General features: G+C 51.9%; 1 long non-coding RNA gene across 3 annotated transcripts in view; it reads left to right on the forward strand.

Moving 5' to 3' along the window:
• Window positions 1-19,353, forward strand: part of LOC144612977 (uncharacterized) — a 31,763-nt gene extending 12,410 nt beyond the window's left edge. For 2 of the 3 annotated variants that reach the window (XR_013550253.2, XR_013550252.2), the window contains exon 3: window positions 19,022-19,353. This is a non-coding gene — a long non-coding RNA (uncharacterized LOC144612977). Of the gene's footprint in view, window positions 1-1,282; window positions 2,350-19,021 lie in introns of all 3 variants that reach the window. The other variant, XR_013550254.2, reaches the window with a different exon arrangement.
• Window positions 19,354-19,839: the final 486 nt, after the last annotated feature.

Below are 19,839 nucleotides of genomic sequence, written 5' to 3' on the forward strand. Positions count from 1 at the left end.
CAATAGGAAATAAAAAATTAAAAACCTCCCTCCCTCGCCACCGGTTGAGTAAGATAGGAGCTCAGACTTCACCTTGGATTTGGCAAGTGTGGGTGGCCTTGACCATGGAGGTTTTGTTGGACTGAAGGGGAGGGAGCCTGAGTGGAAGTGGTTCGCCAAGAATGGCAGGTGTGAGGGGCGCCTGCGTGGCCTTGATTTTGGCTCAGGTCACGATCTCACAGTTCGTAAGATGGAGCCCTGCTTCAGGCTGTGCACTGACAGCACGGAGCCTGCTTGGGATTCTCTCTCTCCCTCTCTCTCTGTCCCTCCCCTGCGCTCTCTCTTTCTCTCTCAAAAATAAATAAATAAACATAAAAATAAAAGAATAGCAGGTGTGAAAGGATTTGGTGAGTATGGATAGAACTTCGCTCTGGAGGGCAGCGAATTGGGTTGGCAGGAGGAGGGAAAAGTGGGATCAAGGGAGATATTTCTTATTCTTTAAGATGAGGGATCTCAGACCTCGTCTGCATGCTCAGCGGAAGGGAGAGGGGGATGAGGCAGAAGAGAGGGTGGTCAGGACTGGAGCCCGTAGGCTGGTGAGAGGAGATGGCATCCGGTGTCCCCTGGAGGGTGGGCTCCTGATGGGAAGGAGCAGGGGGAGCACATCTGTATTTGGAGCGACTTCCCCAGTTTTAGCTGAAAGTCCCCTGTCCTGGGAAAGCTTTAAAACAGAAAGTTCCATGTCCCAGGGCCACTCCCCTCTCCCAGTCCCAGGCAAACCAGGTCAGGTTTGAAGGGAGAGTTGGATGCTGGGAGGCCAAGGGGCTTGTTGGAGGGAAGATGAGGTAGTCTTTAATCGTTGGCTTCTATTTTCTGGGTGACATAAGGGCTGAGATCATGAACTGAGAGCAAAGACAGGGAGGGAGGCTGGAAGGGAGAGGAAAAGTGGTAGGACAGCCATCTTGGGAGGGGGGAAAGGGAGCTCGCTAAGAAATAGGGTAGCATTTCTGGGCAGTGCTGGGTGGCAACTTGTGATCTGTGGTCACCCACGTCACGTGATAGCAGGCAGAGCGGCAGTGGGGTGTACACACTGGAAAACTCCAAATGGCTAACGTTCTGTCACAAGCGATTTGTTGGAACACGGGACGCTAATTGCGTTGTCCTGGAACATGGTGGAAAGGGGTACGTCAGCAGAAACACATTCCTGGTCTGTAGGACTTCCAGATGAAAACAGAGCCGCAGCCAACTCTCCTGAGAGTAGATTAGCAACACTTTCACTCAGACCTTTGATTTCTTCCCATAGGGGCTGTTCATAATTGTAGTGCAGACCCGGTCACGTTGTCCACACCCTTTGTAAGCATGGCACCCTTCCTCTCCTCTCCTGCCGAAACACCCCAGTGGCTTGCTCATACCAAATACTTCTTTGCAGTTTGCAATTACGATGATCTGCAGAAGCAACAGCTTAACACGAACGGAAATAAAAAGTTACTGCCCGGCGTGATTTCACCGATCTTCGTGTTAAAGGAGTCCGGCCGGATTGCCGGTTTTGGTTTGTGCTGCCTCTTCTTTTGGCAGATTTTAGGCATTTAATCAACGCGGGTAATTCAGAAAGTAGCAAAGCATAAGGATTTGGAGTTACAACACCTGGATTTGAGTTATCCACGTACTGGATTTTGGGCAGGTGACCTTCTGAAGCGCCTCTAACCTGCCAGCCTCAGTTTCGTCATAAAAATGTGGCTAAACCTACCTGTGCCGGCTGCTTCATAAACTCTGTGAAGGAAAGTGTCGTGTGTCACACATAGGTTGGCTATTGCTCTGATTGTTTGCGGTGTGGTTCTGTGCCTTTCTTTGGTAGATTTCAATTCTGCAGCTTTAATAATAGGGACAGAGAAAACTGCCGATCCCCTGGGCGTGGTGGCTAAGCTCCTGATGACCGTCAGGAATGAGGGGCTGGACTAGGGACCAGGGATGAAGTGAGTGTAGAGTAGGGGTGGAGGGAGTGAGGCACGGGTGTGGGGTGGGGATTGTGGCAAGAGGGAAACTTCTGGTTGTAAGATACTGGGTGTGGAGTCCTTCCAGGCGTTGGTAAGCCCTAGGGGCCGCCTTAAAATGGGATTATAGAAATAGTGTCCCGGGTCCTCTGTTTCAGAATGCAGGCTGCGATGAGGCCGGTTTGGAAAGAGTTGTATTTAAAAGTTTACATGCCTGTCACTTAAAGTTTTCGCCTTCAGCTATTCAGGAAATTCTACTCTATAAAGTGACTCATTCATTCCCTAAGGATTCTGCACAGCCAGGGTTTTACTGGGTCAACCGCAGAGACATCAATTCCTGGAAGATTGTTTCCATTTTGTCATGGACTATAACTTGGAGGTAATATTTTTGAACACCCAATTACGGAGAACTCGAAATACTTTTTAGAAATTAGCTCTTAAATCCTTAGGTGCTGTGTCCTATGACTATGGCAAGTAGAAATGCTTTATCATCTCTAGATTTGTTACTTGTTATTTAAAAATTAAAAAAAAATTTTTAAATGTTTATTTTTGAGAGAGAGAGAGGCAGAGTGTGAGCGGCGGAGGGGCAGAGAGAGAGAGAGAGAGAGAGAGAGACAGAATCCAAAGCAGGCTCCAGGCTCTGAGCTGTCAGCACAGAGCCAGGAACGGGGCTCCAACTCACAAGCTGTGAGATCATGACCTGAGCCGAAATTAGCTGCTTAACCGACTGAACCACCCAGGTGCCCCTAAAAATTTTTTTAATGTTTATTTATTTATTTTGAGAGAGAGATAGAGAAAGAGAGTGAGCATGAGCAGGGGAGGGGCAGAGAGAGAGAGAGAGAGAGAGGAAGAGAGAGAGAGAGAACCTCAAGCAGGCTCCGGACTCTGCTATGGGCCTGATGTGGGATTCAAACTCACAAACCATGAGATCATGACCTGAGCCAAAATCGAGAGTCAGACGCTTAATCAACTGAGCCAGCCAGCCCCTAAATTAGTTACTTTTAATGTGCTTAAAAAAGCAAGTTCACGTCCAATTCTACCACCATACAGACACCTCCCCTCCAGGAAATCCAACTTACCTCCAGTTACCGAGGGGGTCCTTTGGTCTTCTTTCCTTGATCTCAGCCTCTGTCTTCAAAATCCCATTATTTTCATCTCTCTGCTTTCCCAAGCTCAGGGCTTGGTCTCCTGCTCCTCTCTCACCAGCCACTAAAGAACTTTTATCCCCTCTTTAATCTTATTTATTTCCCTTCTTTAATTTTATCTATCTATCTATCTATCTATCTATCTATCTATCTATCTATCTATTTTTAAAGTAAACTCTACCCCGGACATGGGGCTCGAACTCATAACCCAAAGATCAAGAGTCACACACTCTACCAACCGAGCCAGCCAGATGCACCCCTCCTTTAATCTTTTTAAAAAGATACCACAAAAGCAAATTCTTACCAGTTATTTCAAATAACTCGAAACCGTCTATAGGTGTTTTTTTGGTTTGTTTTTTTGTTTCGTTTTGTTTTCTTCTGAGAGAGAAATAGAGAACAAGAGGAGGAGGGGCAGAGAGAGGGAGAGACAATCCCAAGCAGGCTCCGTGCTTTCAGTGCAGAGACGGATGCAGGGCTCGAATTCACAAACTGTGAGATCGTGCCCTGAGTCGAAGCCGAGAGTTGAACGCTTAATCGACTGAGCCACCCAGAGCTCCAAATAACTCAAAACTGCTTAAAATGAAAAGTAAAAGTCACCCCCACTGCTTTTCCAGAGTGGCCCCTACCCTCTCTGGGGAAACTCCCCAGGCTGAAGGCTTCAGGACTGTGTCCGTGGATCCAGGGCTCCAATTCTAGCCCTGGGAGCGCTGGTCCCTCCTTTCTGTTGGACATTGTCATGAGGGTCTCTCGTTTCAGACACAGCACGTCTTCAGATTTGTTGGCAGGACCCCCTGCGGATAGGATTTAAGTGACCTGCAAGAGAGGTTTCCTGTGTGTAGCCCTGGGAAATATATTTGAGCTTTGTGTTCCTCAGTTTCCTCATCTGTAACTTGGGGAGTTAGGACACCATGGGCCTCAAGCACTCTTTCCTCTAACTCATCTCTGTGTCTAGCCTCCTCTTCCTCAATTCATATTTCTTGTTTCTTTTCCTGCTGTTGTCTTTTTTTTTTTTTTTTTTGTCCAGCAGAAAAATGTCGAGGTGCAGACATCAAGGCATCAGAGAGCTAGGGTCACCTTTGGGCTGGCTAGCTGTGTGACCCTGCCAATCACGTGGCCTTTCTGGACCTGTTTTTTCATGCAAGAAATGAAGGACCAGGACTCTTTGATCTCCAGGAGACTTTCCGCTTCTGACACCCCATGATTCTCCTGACCTCCTCCTACCTAGGGGTGACCCCTCTGATCGTAAGGGAACCGTGAGCTCTGGGCATTTGCTGCTTTTAGCACAGGGTGGTGATAGTAGGTTTGGGGCAGGGGACAAACCAGGGAAGCTGGACCCTTCTCTAGAGTCCCTGAGTCAGCTCCTCATGGTCTGACTTCATTTTTTCATTGGGAGTGTTGTGAAATCCCAGAACATCGCCCACGCCCACTCTCAACCCTGAGTACATTTGGGGCGCATTCCAACACCAAGTAAGAGCCATTTGGAGATGACCTTGGAAACCCCTGCTCCTTGTCCTTGTGTGTGACTTTGAAGGGGAGCTAGAATGACTAGCCATCCCGGCTTGCCCTGGACTGTCCCGTGTCCCAGGAACCCCCACAGGGCACACCGGGGACGGTCGGTTCCCCTACTGCTCTGCCCTGTCAGGGCCTGGCTCAACTTCCTGAGCGGGGTAAGTAAAGGACCCAGCGGGGCAGGGAGACTCAGAATCAGCCGGAAGGCTTGGTGGATGCGGATTCCTGGGCCCCACTCTGGAGAGCCTCTTCCGGTAGATCTGGGGCGGGGGACTGCGAATTGGCATTTAAAGGCTTCCAGGTGAGTCTGGTACAGGTGGATCAGTACCGCACCCTGGGACACACACGGTGCTTGGGGTAATGCGGGGAACAGGGTTGGCTCCTGCCCTCATGTTGCTTGTAACATGGGCAGAAGCCCCAGCAGGGAACTCAGCTCCCGTGTGGTAGAATATAATGGACACTGTAACATGAGTAGCACGAGGACCAAGATTCTTATTCCTCCTCCCACCCTCCCAAGTAATCCAGTGCTTACAAAGCTCGGCTTTGTTCATTAAGAGGGTTGACTTGGCATTTTTCGGCAGGGGGCCCGCAGGGAGTTTGAGTGAGTTGCCAGAGATGACCATTCCCTGCAGTTGACGGCAGACTCTCCCGTCCCAGAACTACCCCTGCTCTGTCCGCTGCACCGCGTGACCCTCTGGCGAAAGCGCGAGGGGACCACCTCTAAAGGGGACCGTCTCCACGGCCCACTGTGGCCCTGACCTTCCGGCATGGAGGGCGGGTGAGGAAAAGCAGCCTCGTTCTTGTTCTTGGTAGGGCAGCTGTCATTTCTGTTGCTTATGAGCTGCCCCTTTTTCTAAGGTGAACTGATGAGCTAGAGTCCCCCAGGGCACTTAGTCATGGGGATGATTTGAAGAGGACCCGAGATGGCCTGTAAAGGGCAAGCTTATTCTCTGGGTTCCGGTGGGTTCCCTCAGTCCCTGCTGCCACAGAACAAAATGGCGGAGGCGTCCCTCAGAGGGGAGAGGAGCAGAGCGACAGCTCCACAGGCCTTCAGATGAGGGACACGAGGTTCTTGGGGTCTTGGAAGGACATGTCACCGCTGGGGCTCCAGGAAGGCCAGCGTCCACGGCAGCCTGGAGCTGTGGGGCCGAGGGTCACCACTGGCCATGCTGACTCATCAAGCTGGTCTGGGAGCTGAGCTGAGGGCGGCTGTCTTAGTCTGTTTGGGCGGCTATGAGAGGATAGTATGGACCGGGCAGCTTATTAGCCACAGAAATGTATTCTTTGTAGCTCTGGAAGCCTGAGGTCAGGGCGCCAGCACAATTGGGTTCTGGCGAGAGCCCTCTTCTGGGTTGTAGCCTGCCCACTTCTCCCTGTGCCCTTACGCATTGGAAAAAGGTGAGGGAATTCTCGAGGTCCCTTACATAAGAGGGCTAATTCCGTCACAAGGATCCCACCCTCATTCCTAATCACTTCCCAAAGGCCCCACCTCCTAATATCATCATGCTGTGGTGGGGGGCAGGTAGGGTTTCAACAGATGAATTTGGGTGGGGGGGACACAAACATTCAGTCCTTTGCAGCATCCTTCCAGGGGCTGGTGGCCTGGGCATCCCTAGTTGTGGGGTGTGATGGCTGTGAGCGCCAGCTCTGGAGTTGCCCTCTTTGGGTCGAATCCCGTATCAGTCGGTCACTTATCAGCTGGGATGACCTTGGGGAAGTCATTGACCTCTGGGTGGCAGTTTTCCTATTTGTAAAATGGAGTAAGGTTCCCTGTGCTGTTGAGAGGCTGGAATGAGAGAAGCCTGCAGACGGCTTAGCGCGGTGCCTGACGCACAATAAAAGCTAAGCTTTCTTGTAATTAGTGACAGAAAGTGGCAAAGACCCGGAATGAGGTCTGTATTCATTTGCTCAGGTTCCCATAACCAAATACCATAGGTTGTATGGTTTAAACAACAGAAAATCATCGTCTCACAGTTCTGGAGGCTGGAAGCCCAAGATGTTGGTGTCGGCAGGTCTGAGTGCTTCTGAGCTCTCTTTGGCTCGCCGATGGCCGCCTTCCCACCCCGTCCTCACAAGGTCTTTCCTCCATGCATGGTCGTCCTGTGTGTCTCTTTGTGGGTGCAAGTTTCCTCCTCTTACGAAGACACGGGTCAGGCTGGATTAGGGCCCACCCTAATGGGCTTATTGTAACTTAATCACCTCTTTAAAGGCCTTGTCTCCAAACAGAGTCACATTTTGAGGTGATGGGGGTTAGGGCTTCAACATACGGATTTAGGGACACAATTCAGCCCATAACAAGGGCCAGTCTCAGGGCCAGGATATCTGAGGGTCAGACACAAAAGGCCCCCTCTAGGGAGCCAGACGTGAGAGTGAGGCCCAAGCTTGTCTGGGGGCCCGCGCTGTGGTCGCCCAGACAACCCATCCTATCGGGCCATGCTGCTGAGTGCAGCGTATTTAGGATTATGGTGGATGGCTGGGTTTGCCTGGGCTCCAGCCTGGCAGGTGTGGTTGAGGTCAGCTCCATGGGTGGAGTGAGGAGGTGAGTGTGGGGATAAGGAAGGGAGAGCAGACAGTGGCTCTCGAAGAAACAGGAAGATCGCATCCTTGGGAATTGGGAGACAAAACAAAGCCAAGGTTGGGGGCCCTGGGCCCCCGGCCCAGCTCTTTAGGGTTCATAAGACTCTTGCTTGCTTTTAGTGGGGTCAGGAAACCCTTTTAAAGAAGCCAATGTGATAAGTGGTCCAGTATAGGCATCCATGCATTTTCTTCTGAAGTGCAAATTTGAGCTTCAGCATAGAACCAGCTGTAGGTCTTTAACTTCTCGGAGCCTTTTTAAGGACAGGCCTGGAGCCCAGCATGCGGGCAGGTGTCAGTCCACTAAATTTCAACCCCAGGATGAGCTTGTGAGGGTCACTTGTCAAGCCCCCACCTCTCCCCTCCCACATTTCTCTGCCACAAGGGTTCCCCCCCACCCCCACCTCCTGGGACATCTGACTTTGTTTTGGGTCACTGACGGGCCTAGGGTTTTCCTACTATTCTTGCAAAATTTGCTGAAACCCCTTTTACGACTTCACACGTCCCATCATGTGAGCCCTGGGGAGAGCTCAGACTCCGGGGATGGGGGTTGTCCAAGTCACCTGCTGTCTTTGATCTCTGTCACCCCTCAGCGTGGGAAGTCTTAGGTGGAGGTCAAATAGCACCATGGCAGGGACCGACTGTGAAGGCACTGGTGACCGCTCTGACACTGCCTGCCTGCCTTCCCCACCTTCCAAATAAAAGCAGCTGGTAGGAAACGACAGGATTCCAACCGACCTCCCCAATCCACCATCACGTGGGATCGGAGCCGCCTCTGGAACAGGCATGGTAGGCAGAACTGCAGGCTCCAAGGGGGGTTGCTTCCAAATCTGGCTCCCCACCTTACAAGCCATTCTTTTTTTTCTTTTTTTAATTTTTTTTAACGTTTATTTATTTTTGAGACAGAGAGAGACAGAGCATGAACGGGGGAGGGGCAGAGAGAGAGGGAGACACAGAATCGGAAGCAGGCTCCAGGCTCTGAGCCATCAGCCCAGAGCCCGACGCGGGGCTCGAACTCACGGACTGTTCGAGAACTCACGGATCGTGACCTGAGCTGAAGTCGGACGCTTAACCGACTGAGCCACCCAGGCGCCCCACGCCATTCTTAATTAATCTCTGTTTCCCCCTCCTAGAAAGGGGGACAATAAAACCATGCACATCATAGCACCGTCACATGGATAAGATGAGAGTAGAGGGGTGCCTGGGTGGCTCAGTTGGTTACGCATCTGACTTCGGCTCAGGTCACGATCTCATAGTTCCTGAGTCCTAGCCCCACGTCAGGCTCTGTGCTGACAGCGTGGAGCCTACTTGGGATCCTCTCTCTGTCTCTGCCTCTCCCCATCTTGCGTGTGCATGCACACTTTCTCTCTCTCTCAAAATAAATCAATAAACTTGAAAAAAGAGAGATGAGATTATAAATGTGAAATACTGGGCAAGTAGGAAGAAATGTTATCTGTTACTGTTCTTACTCTCTTTGGGGTGGGATTTGCAATCTGCCCACAGCCATCCTATGAGGTGATTATTATTATTAAAGGCTTTTAGTCTTCTAGAGAGCCTTATATTTTTTAAGTTTATTTATTCTTTATTCTTTATTCTTTATTTTGAGAGAGAGAGAGAGAGCTCAAGTTGTGAGGGGGGAACAGAGAGAGAGAGGGAGAGAGAGAATCCCAAGCAGGCTCTGTACCTGTTAGTACAGACCCTGACTTGGGGCTCGAACTCAGGAACCTCGAGATCATGACCTGAGCTGAAGTTAGATGCTTAACCGACTGAACCACTCAGGTGCCCCTAGAGCCTTATTTATTTTTTTTTAAGATTTTAAGTAATCTCTACACCCGACGTGGGGCTGGAACTCACAACCCTGAGATCAAAAGCTATACAGGCCCCCAACTGAGCCAGCCAGGCATCCCCTAGAGAGTCTTATAAATAAGCAATTGTTCTAAGCCATCTAGCAACTGTCCTGCCAGGTGGTTGGCTGGGCAAGGACCTGGGGTGGGCCCAGGGTGAGGGTCTGGGGCTGTGGAGGGCCCTGGAAGAGACAGTGGACCAGAGAACAACCTTTCTCTGACCCGACATTTTGCCCTGGGCTGTGTTCCCCAAACCACGCAAGTTATTTAAACCGAAGTCTCGCCCCCAGGATTGTCTCGCCTCCAGGATTGTTCTGAGTTTCGGTGGAGGAGAGATGGGTTGAGACCCGTCCTTAGAACATGGAGGTAGTAGCGCTGGCCCACAGCTAGAAGGGCTGGCTGAGATGTTGGCTCTTCCTGGAATCCGAACTGACCTCTCCACCAACCTTCCCCATGACTGCTTTTTGGAAATGTGATGAGCTTTTGATATTTACTTCAGTCAGTGTCGCCGGGTGGCCGCTGCTGCGCTAAGCGCCCGGAATGCAAATAGGGGAGAGATGTCCCGGTCTGTAAGTCCAGGGAGCCTAGCTAGGGCTGGCTGGCGGTTCTGGGCCTCTCTGCTGACAACTTCCGGTCTCCTGCCTGGTGGACAAGGGCGAGGAGGGTGTTCTGCTCGTGCGGACAGCAAGGTGCCTTCAGGAAATGGGTGGCCTTCAGGAAATGGGTGGCCCCAGTTGGGAGGAGTGGGTGGCGTGGGTGGGCCAGGGAGTCCTAATCTTTGGGGAGGGGGGAGCCACTGGAGGTGTTAATACGGGGAAATGACAGGAGCTGGCTTTTGGTTTTCTTATAATTACAACAGCCATCACAACGATCGGTATTGAGCACTGTCTTGGGATAGGCATTAGCTAAGTGCTTTGCCAAATTCTCTCGTTTAAGCCCCCTTTGCAGACGAGGCTGGGAAGGTCCACAAAGCCCAGTCACATAGCAGCAGACAAACCCATGTCTATCCAACACCAAAGGCCTTGCTATGAACTGCTCCTCAACCTTCTTGAACCTCGGAGTCCTGATCTATAATACCTCCCTCACAGGGTTGTCTTCGTAACTTGGGGAGGATGGTTGGCACTTGCCACAGTGCCTGGCATGTTGTAAGTGCTCAGGAAACGTTGGTCACTCTTGTTTTTGTTATTGTTGCTATTATCTGTTGCAGAGAGTGGCCGCGGGCATGCCAGGTGCTGGGTGGTACCTTTGGGTTGGAAACCACATGGGCTGGCGTGAGTAAACTGAGCTAATAAAGCCACTCCTTCCAGAGCAGGGTGCTGACCGGGGTTCAAGGCCGCAGTCTGCCTGCACCCACCCCCGTTGCTGTGGTCACCGACCTGGGCATCTCGTTCTCTCTGTCGCGGGTGCCTCTCCAGCTCAGGTCCGGGTGACCCCGTTCCCACCTGGGATCGTGCCACGACTGCTTCTCTGAGGCTTTCTGCTACGTCCCCTCTCTCCATCTGCACTGGCTTCATCTCCAGGCCACCCCCATCTCTCAACGGGGTGACTGCGAGTCCACACTGCCTCTCCCCTTCCACTCTGGCTCCAAATTCCAGCCTCAGTGATCTTTAAGGAACACAAATTCCATGGTTAATCATCTTATCTGATGACTTCCAACTGCACTCTTAGCAGAACAGCCAGCACCTTCCCAAGGCTTACTGGGTTCTGCAAGGATCTCAGCTTCATTGGACTCCCCTCCCCTTCACTCACTTCTCTCTCTCTCTCTCTTTTTAAGTTTATTTATTTATTGAGAGAGAGAGAGAGAGAGAGAGAGAGAGAGAGAGAATCCCAAACAGGCTCTGAGCTGTCAGCATGGAGCCTGATACAGGGCTCAAACTCACGAACCGTGAGATCATGACCTGAGCTGAAATCAAGAGTCAGGCACTCAACCGACCGAGCCGCCCAGGCACCCCCATAACTTGTAACTTTCTATTTGTTCATTGTGTCCCCTGCTAGAGTGTCAAATCTAGGAGGCCAGCCACGCACATAGAAGTTGCCAGTGGGTATTTGTGGAGTTAGCCAACAGGTAGATGAAGAGGGCACACCCACCCAGGAGCATGGCCCTCCATGGATATGGAGGACAGGGATATTCAAGGGGTGGGCAGAGGGCCTGCCAAGGAGTCAAGGAGACTTGAGAATGAGAGCCAGGAGGGAAACGTCAATAACCAAGAAAAGAGTGACAACTCGGCTGGGGATGCTTTTGGCTGCGGGTGACGGCAAACGTGTCCAGTGGTATAGACACAGATGAACTTTTTCACGGTCGGAATGTTCAGCGGCCAAGCTCTGGGCCGGTGTTGCTGAGGTGTTCCTGGCCTTCCGTCAGCCTCCAACATCACATCCTCACACAGCTGAGTTCAAAGACCGGAAACAAGGAGCAGCATGGGACAGACATCTTCTGTCTTATCGTTGTACATGTCTCTCTCTTATTGGTGGGGGGTGGGGGTGGCGGAGGGGCTGTCCCCAGAAGATCCCAACCGACGTCCCTCTATATTCCACTGGTCAGAAAGGACGCAGGCCTGCCTGCCCTTGGACCAGGGCCGGTGCCCATCTTGCTGAAATAAAAGAATCTCTTTCCTGTCCTTGAACAAAGTTGGGCTCGTGCCAGCTAAGGAGAAGGGGAATGGCTTTTGAGAAAACAATGCAAAGCGCTTGCCCTAAGCACATTTCACAAGGAGGGGTTTTTTTCTGTTGGTGTAACTGATGCAGGGAGGTCAGATAGGATGGGTATTGAGGAGTGGCTGCTGGACTTGATGCTTAAAGACTATGTGTGGCCCTTGAGAGAGCATCTCCCACTGGTTTGGGCTGCCCTCTGTGGGGGCTTAGGAATTAGCGGGAGAAGTTGCGGAGAGCAAGGTAGACCACCGGGAAGTTTGGTGTTCAAGGTAAGAGGAAGGATGGGACGGTCTCTGGCCACGGGAGGCAGACACAACGAGGTTTTCCCAGTTTGGGGCAAACTTGAAGATGTTTATTGGACGAGCCAAGGAAGCCAGTGGGAGAGAGGGGGAAGCAAGATGGCGTAGTTGATTCCCTTGTCCCCGAAAGAGGCACAGGGATGGGGTCAAGTGCACAGGAGGCGGTAGCTGTTACTGGGCAGAGCAGAGAGGCTTTTCTGGAGACTCAGAGGCCTTCTGAGATGGGAGAAGGGTGGCAGGATGGTGAAGATGCCCAGGAGGGATGAAGATTCCCTTCACTCTCCTTTGTGGGACAACGGGTTCATTTAGAGAGTGAACCTGTGAACTTGACCTTTCCAGCACTTTTGTTTTGACAATCGGACATAACAGACTAGACAAAAACAAAAACAGAAACAACCTCCACCCCCAAAACCCAATCCATTTGTGTGGTCCTCCACTGGGAAGTCCAAGGACAAAGGCTGATCCTTGGGTTTTCTTGTTCAGACAGCCTCACAGCACACGGTCAGGGGAGTGGTCATTCCATCATGCCGTCCAGAGACTGCGGGTCACTTAACAGACCACGCAGAGCTTCCAGATCCTTCAGCGGATGGGCAGCAGGGTGGAGGGGGTGGGGCACACGAAGTAGGGCACAGAGGGCTTGGGTCCCAGGTCCAGGCGGACCACTTACAAGCTGGGGTTCACTGGTGTCCTCCAAGCCTGCAACCCCATCTGCAGAGGGTTGGAGGGTGACAGCTCGTCTTCTCCCTCCTCTGCCCGCAGGTTTACAACGCGCATGCTCCTTACAGGGAATTAGGGGAATGCCTTCCGGCCCCCTCCACCAGCCCTCGCTGGGGAGTTTTGACTCTGCTCAGTACCCGTTGGAACAGGACGGTGTTTTCTTTCACCACTCACCCTGGTCCCTCACTGCTGGCATCTTTTCCCCTTTGTTTTTGGGAATGATGGCAGAGGGCCCAGCTAGGATGATTGAGAGCCAAACCTTTCTCCTCTATTTATCCTCATGGTAGCCATGGAGGCAGCAAAAAGCAAGCAGAAGTTTGACTAGATATATGAGCTCAATATTCCACAACATTTGAAGCTGGTGCCTACTTACGTAGGCGGCATAAAACACAACATTCTGTTAAAATGAAGAATAGCCCCAACAGGGGGGAGAAAAAAAGTGCATTTTTAAGAAAAAAATCTCAGCGGGAACATTCAGATGCTAAGTTGGTAAGATTGACATCGGCTCTGCGTGTCTCCCCTCCGACAGCGCGTTAGCGTTCGTCCCCATGGTGTCCTGTGTCTCGGGGTGCAAGTTCTGAAGGGGACACATCGTCTCTCGGGTCACTCTTTTTATCTGACACGTGGGGGTGACTCCAGGAGGGCTCTGCGCGTGTCTCATGGTGTCGTAGGGGAGGCTGACGTTCGTAAGAAGCGCGGAGCGGGATCATTTTAGTCCCGTCAAAACTGCCCCAGTCAGATCAGTCCGGCCCGGCGCTCGGTCGCCTGGACCCCCCTTCGTCACGACTAAAACGTGACTAGCGGTGGCGTCTCCCTCGTGGGGTGGCTGTGGGGGTTCCACGAGTCTACACCTGTAAAACGTCTAGAAAAGCGCCCAGATGGTATCAGTTAGTCAACCGACAAACACAGAGTGCCCGTAGCTTGTCGGCTGTGCCTCGTGGGAAAGGAAGCCCCAGAGGGCGGCTCTGTGTCTAGGAATCAGCATCTAGCTGGAGAAAGAACACGGACCTGGTGGGAATCAGTGGAGAACCAGTGCAGCCTCCAAGCGCTGCCTTTCCCCGCGGCCTGGACGTCCTGGAGGGCCAGCAACTGCTGGGTGGGGTGTGCTGTCGGCCCAGCCCTGCTTACTCTCCTGGCAGCCAAAGCCAGGAGAAAGGAGAATCTGGTATTCATTGTGTGGTTGTTTCTAATTTCCTTCTGCTTTCGAGATCCTCTTCTGACGGAGAACAATGCCCTGAACAAGGCTCCGGCTTCCTTGGCCAGGCACCCGCCCTGCTGTGGGGGAGGCAGCGCCCAAGAGAATGCAATGGCGGGCACTCCAAGGGCAGAGGGCCTTTGACTCCTGTCCTCTGAGAGTGCTGGGGATGGCGAATCCCAGCCTCTGGTTTGCTGTTAGATCCCTGGGGATTTGAGCGAGTCCTCTGCCCTCCCCTAGACACCCCCCCCACCCCATCTCATTTATGAGTATTGTTTTTAAACTGTTCCTATTTGCCAAGGAAGGACAGTCCTCCCTGTATCACCTTCCGGGGCCACCAGGCTGGGCCATGTACCCCAGCAGGAGGGGGTGGTGTTGGGTCCTTGACAGCATTGCCCTGGCCAGGGCCAGCTCACAGCCCGGCGCCTGGGAGGGATCCTCAGCAGAGGGTCCTGGGCGGACATTCCCCCCCCCAGCCAGTGATGTGCAAATTTTGTGGAGGCAGAAGACCCAGGACTGGGTCCAAAGAAAGGGCGGGGTTTCCTCATTCCTTTCTGTCTTCATACTTGGCCTCTTGTTTGTGGGTCTCAGTATGTTTATCGGCCTCACTGGGTTTCTCCGGAAAGTGGAGAGAACCCAGAATTGAGTGACCTTCATGTGGAATGGGGCCAGAGGAGGCCGGAGGGCTGACTACGTTCTCCCGATCCGCAGGGCTTCGCTGCGGGAGGTGCTGTGGGGGCGGCAGGTGGGAATCGGAGGCACAAGGGCTCCAGCAGCGAGGTCGCCTCTGAGCTGGGACCAGACCGGGTGGGTCGCCCACGCTTAAGTCCATCCGGTGCCACCGTCACCCTCGCTGCACATCCACATGCCCTCCGTGCCCTGTTCATTTCATCATCCTCTTGAAGTAGATTTATTAAAAAAAAAAAAAAAAATCCTCACATTTAATTAAAAAGAAATCTTTTTAATTATGGTCACTACCATAAATGAAATCCCACAAAATGTCTAGTAATTGTCGACACAAGTTCGTCACGGTAAAAATGCAAATATTCATCACGGAGCTGCTAAAATCTTGGGCTTTGTGTATGTTCCTGGTGGTCTCCGTGGGTGTCTGGTGGTGATGTTGGGGGTGAGCTTGACGTTGGCAAGATGTAACGAGTGGGGTGATTCGTGCCGACTGGTGACCCCATCAAAGACGTTTCGGGAAGGCATCCCTGCTCCTCGACCAGAGGCCCCCCGGCAACGTGTCAGCATCTTCAACGTGGGGGAAACGCAGCGTCTCCTTCAGAGGCTGGGCGAGGTTGGACTGAATTCATCTAAGGTGGTGTGAATAGTGCCTAGTGCATAGTAAGCGCTCAGTTAAGTGCTAACAGCCGCCATGACTTGGGAGATCCCAGCTGGGGGCTGCCCTGGGTGGGGGGGTCCCCTCAGCCGCAGGCTTGGTGACAGGGGCGGGGACAGACGTGATCTCCAGGCCCCTCCCGCTCTCCACCCATCTCTCTTGCTCTCCAACTCCCCCGTTGGAACAGGTGCGGCCAGGCGGGATGCCCATCAGTTCCCTCATGATTAGAGAATTAAAACGAAGATGTGGTCATGGCATTAGTCATCGCGAAACTCCCCTGTTGGGATGGGTGGTCGTCTGTGTCCCCTGGAGGCTCCGGAATGGACTCTCCGGGACGACCGCTGGTGTGCACACGCTGGGGGCTTGTCGGATCTGCGTCTGCTGCTCTGTCTGAGCAGCCCTGGTTGTTTCTGGAATGGGATGTGTGGCTTGGAGGGAGAAAGTTGCTGTGGGAAGCAGTCCCAGGTTCCCTGGTGGGACTGGAAATTCTGCCTCAAGCCCTGGAATTTGGACTTCCTGTTTGGCCTGGCTTTGTTCCCCCACATATTTGGCTCTGGCACATCCTCTCCCTCCCCTCTCGGGATCCGTTTCCTCATCTGTAAAATGAGGGGGTTGCACTAGATCGTATCTAAGGCTCCTTTAAGCTTGAAAAAGCTATGATTTGCCTCCCACTCCCTCACTGTTCCCTCAGGCCTCTTGATTGACAGAAGGAAGGTGGGAAGGAAACAGGAGGAACCAGAAGAGCCAGGAAGCTGAAGAGCCTCCAGCATACTGGATGGGCCCACCGCACAGGCTTTTCCAGCCCCCAAATCCAAGGCACTGAGGCTGGGATAAGCCTGCGTGAGGGGAGGAAGGGGCGAAGGGAGGAGAAAGCAAAGGTGTCACAGTAAGTGCCCTAGAGATGGCAAGTGGCTAGGCAAATAAATGATGATAAAAGGGCAAATCCGGGGAGAAAAGAACACGCTCAGGGGAAGGGTTTATAAAGAGGGACCGCGAGAGTTGCTAGGATGGGAAGAATGTGTTGCACAGTGATCACAGCTCGGGTTGTGGGAGTAGGCTGCCGGCTGGAGAGTGTCAACAGGGTTGGGGGGACAGATGGCCTCCCTTCTCCTTTCCAGGTCATTTTGGAAGATGCCCCTTCCCCTCATTAGGGGTGCCTCCTCTGGAATTACAGCAATGCAGTCAGTGCGTAATGGCGTCTGTGGATGCTCTAAGGCGGCCTTAGGATAACGGGCTAGATGGCCCGAAGACAGGTGGACATTATCCTGTGAGTAACGACACGTGAGCCAGTCATGGTGCGTTTTTCCAGGCGACCTGTGCTCCTTATTGAAATAGCCAACTGGTTGTCTCCAAGTCTAGGGGAAGATACTTAGAAAGCGAGAGTAAAAGAAATTAACATAGAGAGGGTGTCTTCATGACCTTGGGGTGGGCAAAGATGTCTAAAACAGAACACCCAGAGCACTAACCACAGAAGAAAATTGATAGCATTTTATGAAAAATTACCACCTCTCTTCGTCAAGAAGTACAGTTAAAAACATGGAAAGGCAGGATGCCTGGGTGGCTCAGTCGGTTCAGCATCCGACTCTTGGCTTTGGCTCAGGTCGTGATCTCCCAGTTCGTGGGATCGAGCCCTGAGTCCGGCTCTGGACTGAGCATGGAGCCTGCTTAAGATTCTCTCTCTCCCTCTTTCTCTGCCCCCGCCCCCCACCCGTGTTCTCTCTCTCGCTCTCTTTCTCAAAATAAATAAATAAACCGTTAAAAAAAAAAAAAAAAAAACCACGAAAAGGCAAGCCTCAGACCCGGAAGAAGAAATCTGTAACACATATATCCAGCCAAGTATTTGTTTTCAGGATATATAAAGAACAACTGTAAATCAGTAAGAAAAAGACAATGACCCCATACAAATTGGGCAAGAGGCTTAACAGACACTCATAAGATAGTATATCCAGGTGACCAAACAAACTATCACCATCACAATGTGATGATGATCACATTGATTTTAAAAAAATGAAAAGGACGACCTGGGTGGCTCCGTCGGTTGAGCGTCCAAACTCTTGATTTTGGCTCAGGTCATGATCTCACGGTTGTGGGGTTGAGCCCTGGAGTCGGGCTCCCGGCTGAGCCCGGGGCCTGCTTGAGATTCTCTCTTTCCTTTTCTCTCTCTGCCCCTCCCCCCTGCTTGTGTGCACGTACGCTTGTTCCCTCTCTCTCTCTAAAGAACAAAACAAAACGAAACATCGAATGGGGAAACTTCCCATGAATTTGTTCTAGTTGGGAGACGACCTGTGGTTTCCCATTCACCTGCTCATCCTGACTGTTCTGGGTTGTAAGTTCTCTGAGAAGGAAATACTGAGCATTGGCCACAGCAGTGAATATCGTGAGCCAAGCCTGGGCCCCATCCCTGCTCCTCTGAAATTGGGAGGCTCTCGGGAAGTTATTTAACTTCTCAAAGCCTTTGTTTCCTTGTCTGTAAAAAGGCGACTGTGGTACTTACCTTAGAGTTTCATCGCGAGGGTTGAATGAGGTCATACCTAAGAAGCACTCAGCTCAGCACCCGGGTCATAGCAAGTGCTCAGTAAAGGACTGGGTAGCAATGGCAAAGCCAACACTGAACTGATTCTACCTAGGTCTCTTAAAGAGGCTCAGCACCTTTCTCCCCGAAACGATTTAGCACACGTTTGGAAAAAAGTTATGCTAATGTTATCTCCGCAAAGTAGAGCCATTTTGTGGATGGGGCAGAGTCTCAGTGCTTCAGTAAGGTGTGGGGGAGGGAGGTCATTTTCAGCTGGACTGGGCAGAGAGAGGTGTTAAAGCTGGTGGGACTGTCAGCAATGGGTAAGATTTTTGTCACAGAGAGAGGACCAGGAAGGTCATTCAAATTTGGGGGTTGGGGGAGGGAGGTGGTACCGGAGGGCAAAGGTGGAGTCTGGGAATGGTGAGCAGGCCATTTTGAGATGACGCCTAAGATTTATGGAGGATCTAGTGGAAGATAAGGTTGGAAAGGAAGACTGGCTCAGGTGAGATTCCCCCCCTGCCAGGGAACCCAGACGTTTTCTACAGGAAGAGGAGTCGCTGACCATTGCTGAGCAGGGAAGGTACAAGATGAAGCCGGGATGTGCAGACCCACAGGGGAGGTCAACGTGACCTGGGCCAGGAGGCCATGGAGGAGGGGAAACATGCAGGTTCAGGTGGGAAGGAGTTCTATGTGATCTGGGCAGAAGCAGAGGGATGGAAATGAAAGGGTAAGTAGATGGGGAGGAGCGGGGATGGACTCCTGAAGTCTTGGAGCCAGTTTCTTGAGTATATGAAGCAGAGAGAAGGTCGGGGCGGGGATGCCAATGAAAGGGATTTCTCAACGGTTCCACCACCGGGGGGGGGGGGGGGGGAGGGGGGGGGGATGCATCTCATCCCTTCCCGGGCCCTCACCTTCAAAGTCTGCTATTTGCACGTCCCCAAGAACACACTGCCCTCTTCCGGGTTCAGGCTTAGTACGGGACACCCAAAGAACGGACACAGCCTTTCTACAAACTTCCTTTCCACCCTCGCCGCCTGGGAACCACACGGAGGGAGGTGTGTCAAGACCAAAACTGCGCCAACAGCAGAACCGTTTCCCAGTCTCCCCCTCCCAGAGACACAAGAGTTTGGCTGGATGCTCTGCTGAGGGGTCGGAAGGGTCTTTCGGCCGCCTGTGCAAAGCTAAGGAACGGCCTCCTGATTTTATGGAGAGACGCAAACCGTGTTTGGAATAAATATCCCTTGGTTATTGTTGTTTTACAGGGCTGTAGCAGTGGCCAGGAAGAAAACCGCCCCCTCTGAAAGTTGTTTTGGTGACTGTTCTTTGGAGCATTGTTCTAAAAATGGGAAATTACATATTGCCGTGCCAAAGGAAACAAACACCTGCACTTAAAGGAATACCTTCCACGAGGTGGCTCTCAGAGCCCCAGCCAGTTCTGGACGCGGGGCTGTTACACAAGTTTCACTTGGTGCTTTCTTCACTTTTAAGGGGGTCGGGTGCTTCTCCATTCGTAACCAGGGTGGGCTTTGGCGACTACGGGGCTCCGGGGGCTTTGTCTTTTACTCATTCACTCAATAAACATCTATCGAGCATCTCCGTTGGGTCAGTGTTGGTGGATTTCACTACTCCCTTCTCTGGCCTTGTTAAAAATCACCCGGAGAATTGGCCGCAGGCAGGCGGCTTTCTGGTTACTTTTTGTCAATTTTCAGAGTCAGTGCACGACTTCCGCCTCTAAATGATGGGCAGCTAGCGAGAACCCCCCAGCGCATTCTCTCCTTTCTCTTCTTTCTCCTCTCCCCCTCTCCCTCCTTTCTCATTCTACTCTATCGATCTACAAAAATAAAAACGCTATTCTTAACATGTCAGTCAATACATTTCTTTACACATATGATTTTTCAAACTTTCCAGTTATGGGACTACATACAGAAATTCTTGTTCTAGGTGTGAGACGTCAAAAGGTAATTTTTGGGGGGCACCTGGGTGGCTTGGTTGGTTGAGTGTCCGACTTTGGCTCAGGTCACGATCTCACGGTTCGTGGGTTCAAGCCCCACGTCGGGCTCTGTGCTAACAGCTCAGAGCC

Source organism: Panthera onca, chromosome D1, assembly GCF_046562875.1.
Source record: "Panthera onca isolate mPanOnc1 chromosome D1, mPanOnc1 haplotype 2, whole genome shotgun sequence".
Classification (NCBI taxonomy): Eukaryota; Metazoa; Chordata; class Mammalia; order Carnivora; family Felidae; genus Panthera; species Panthera onca.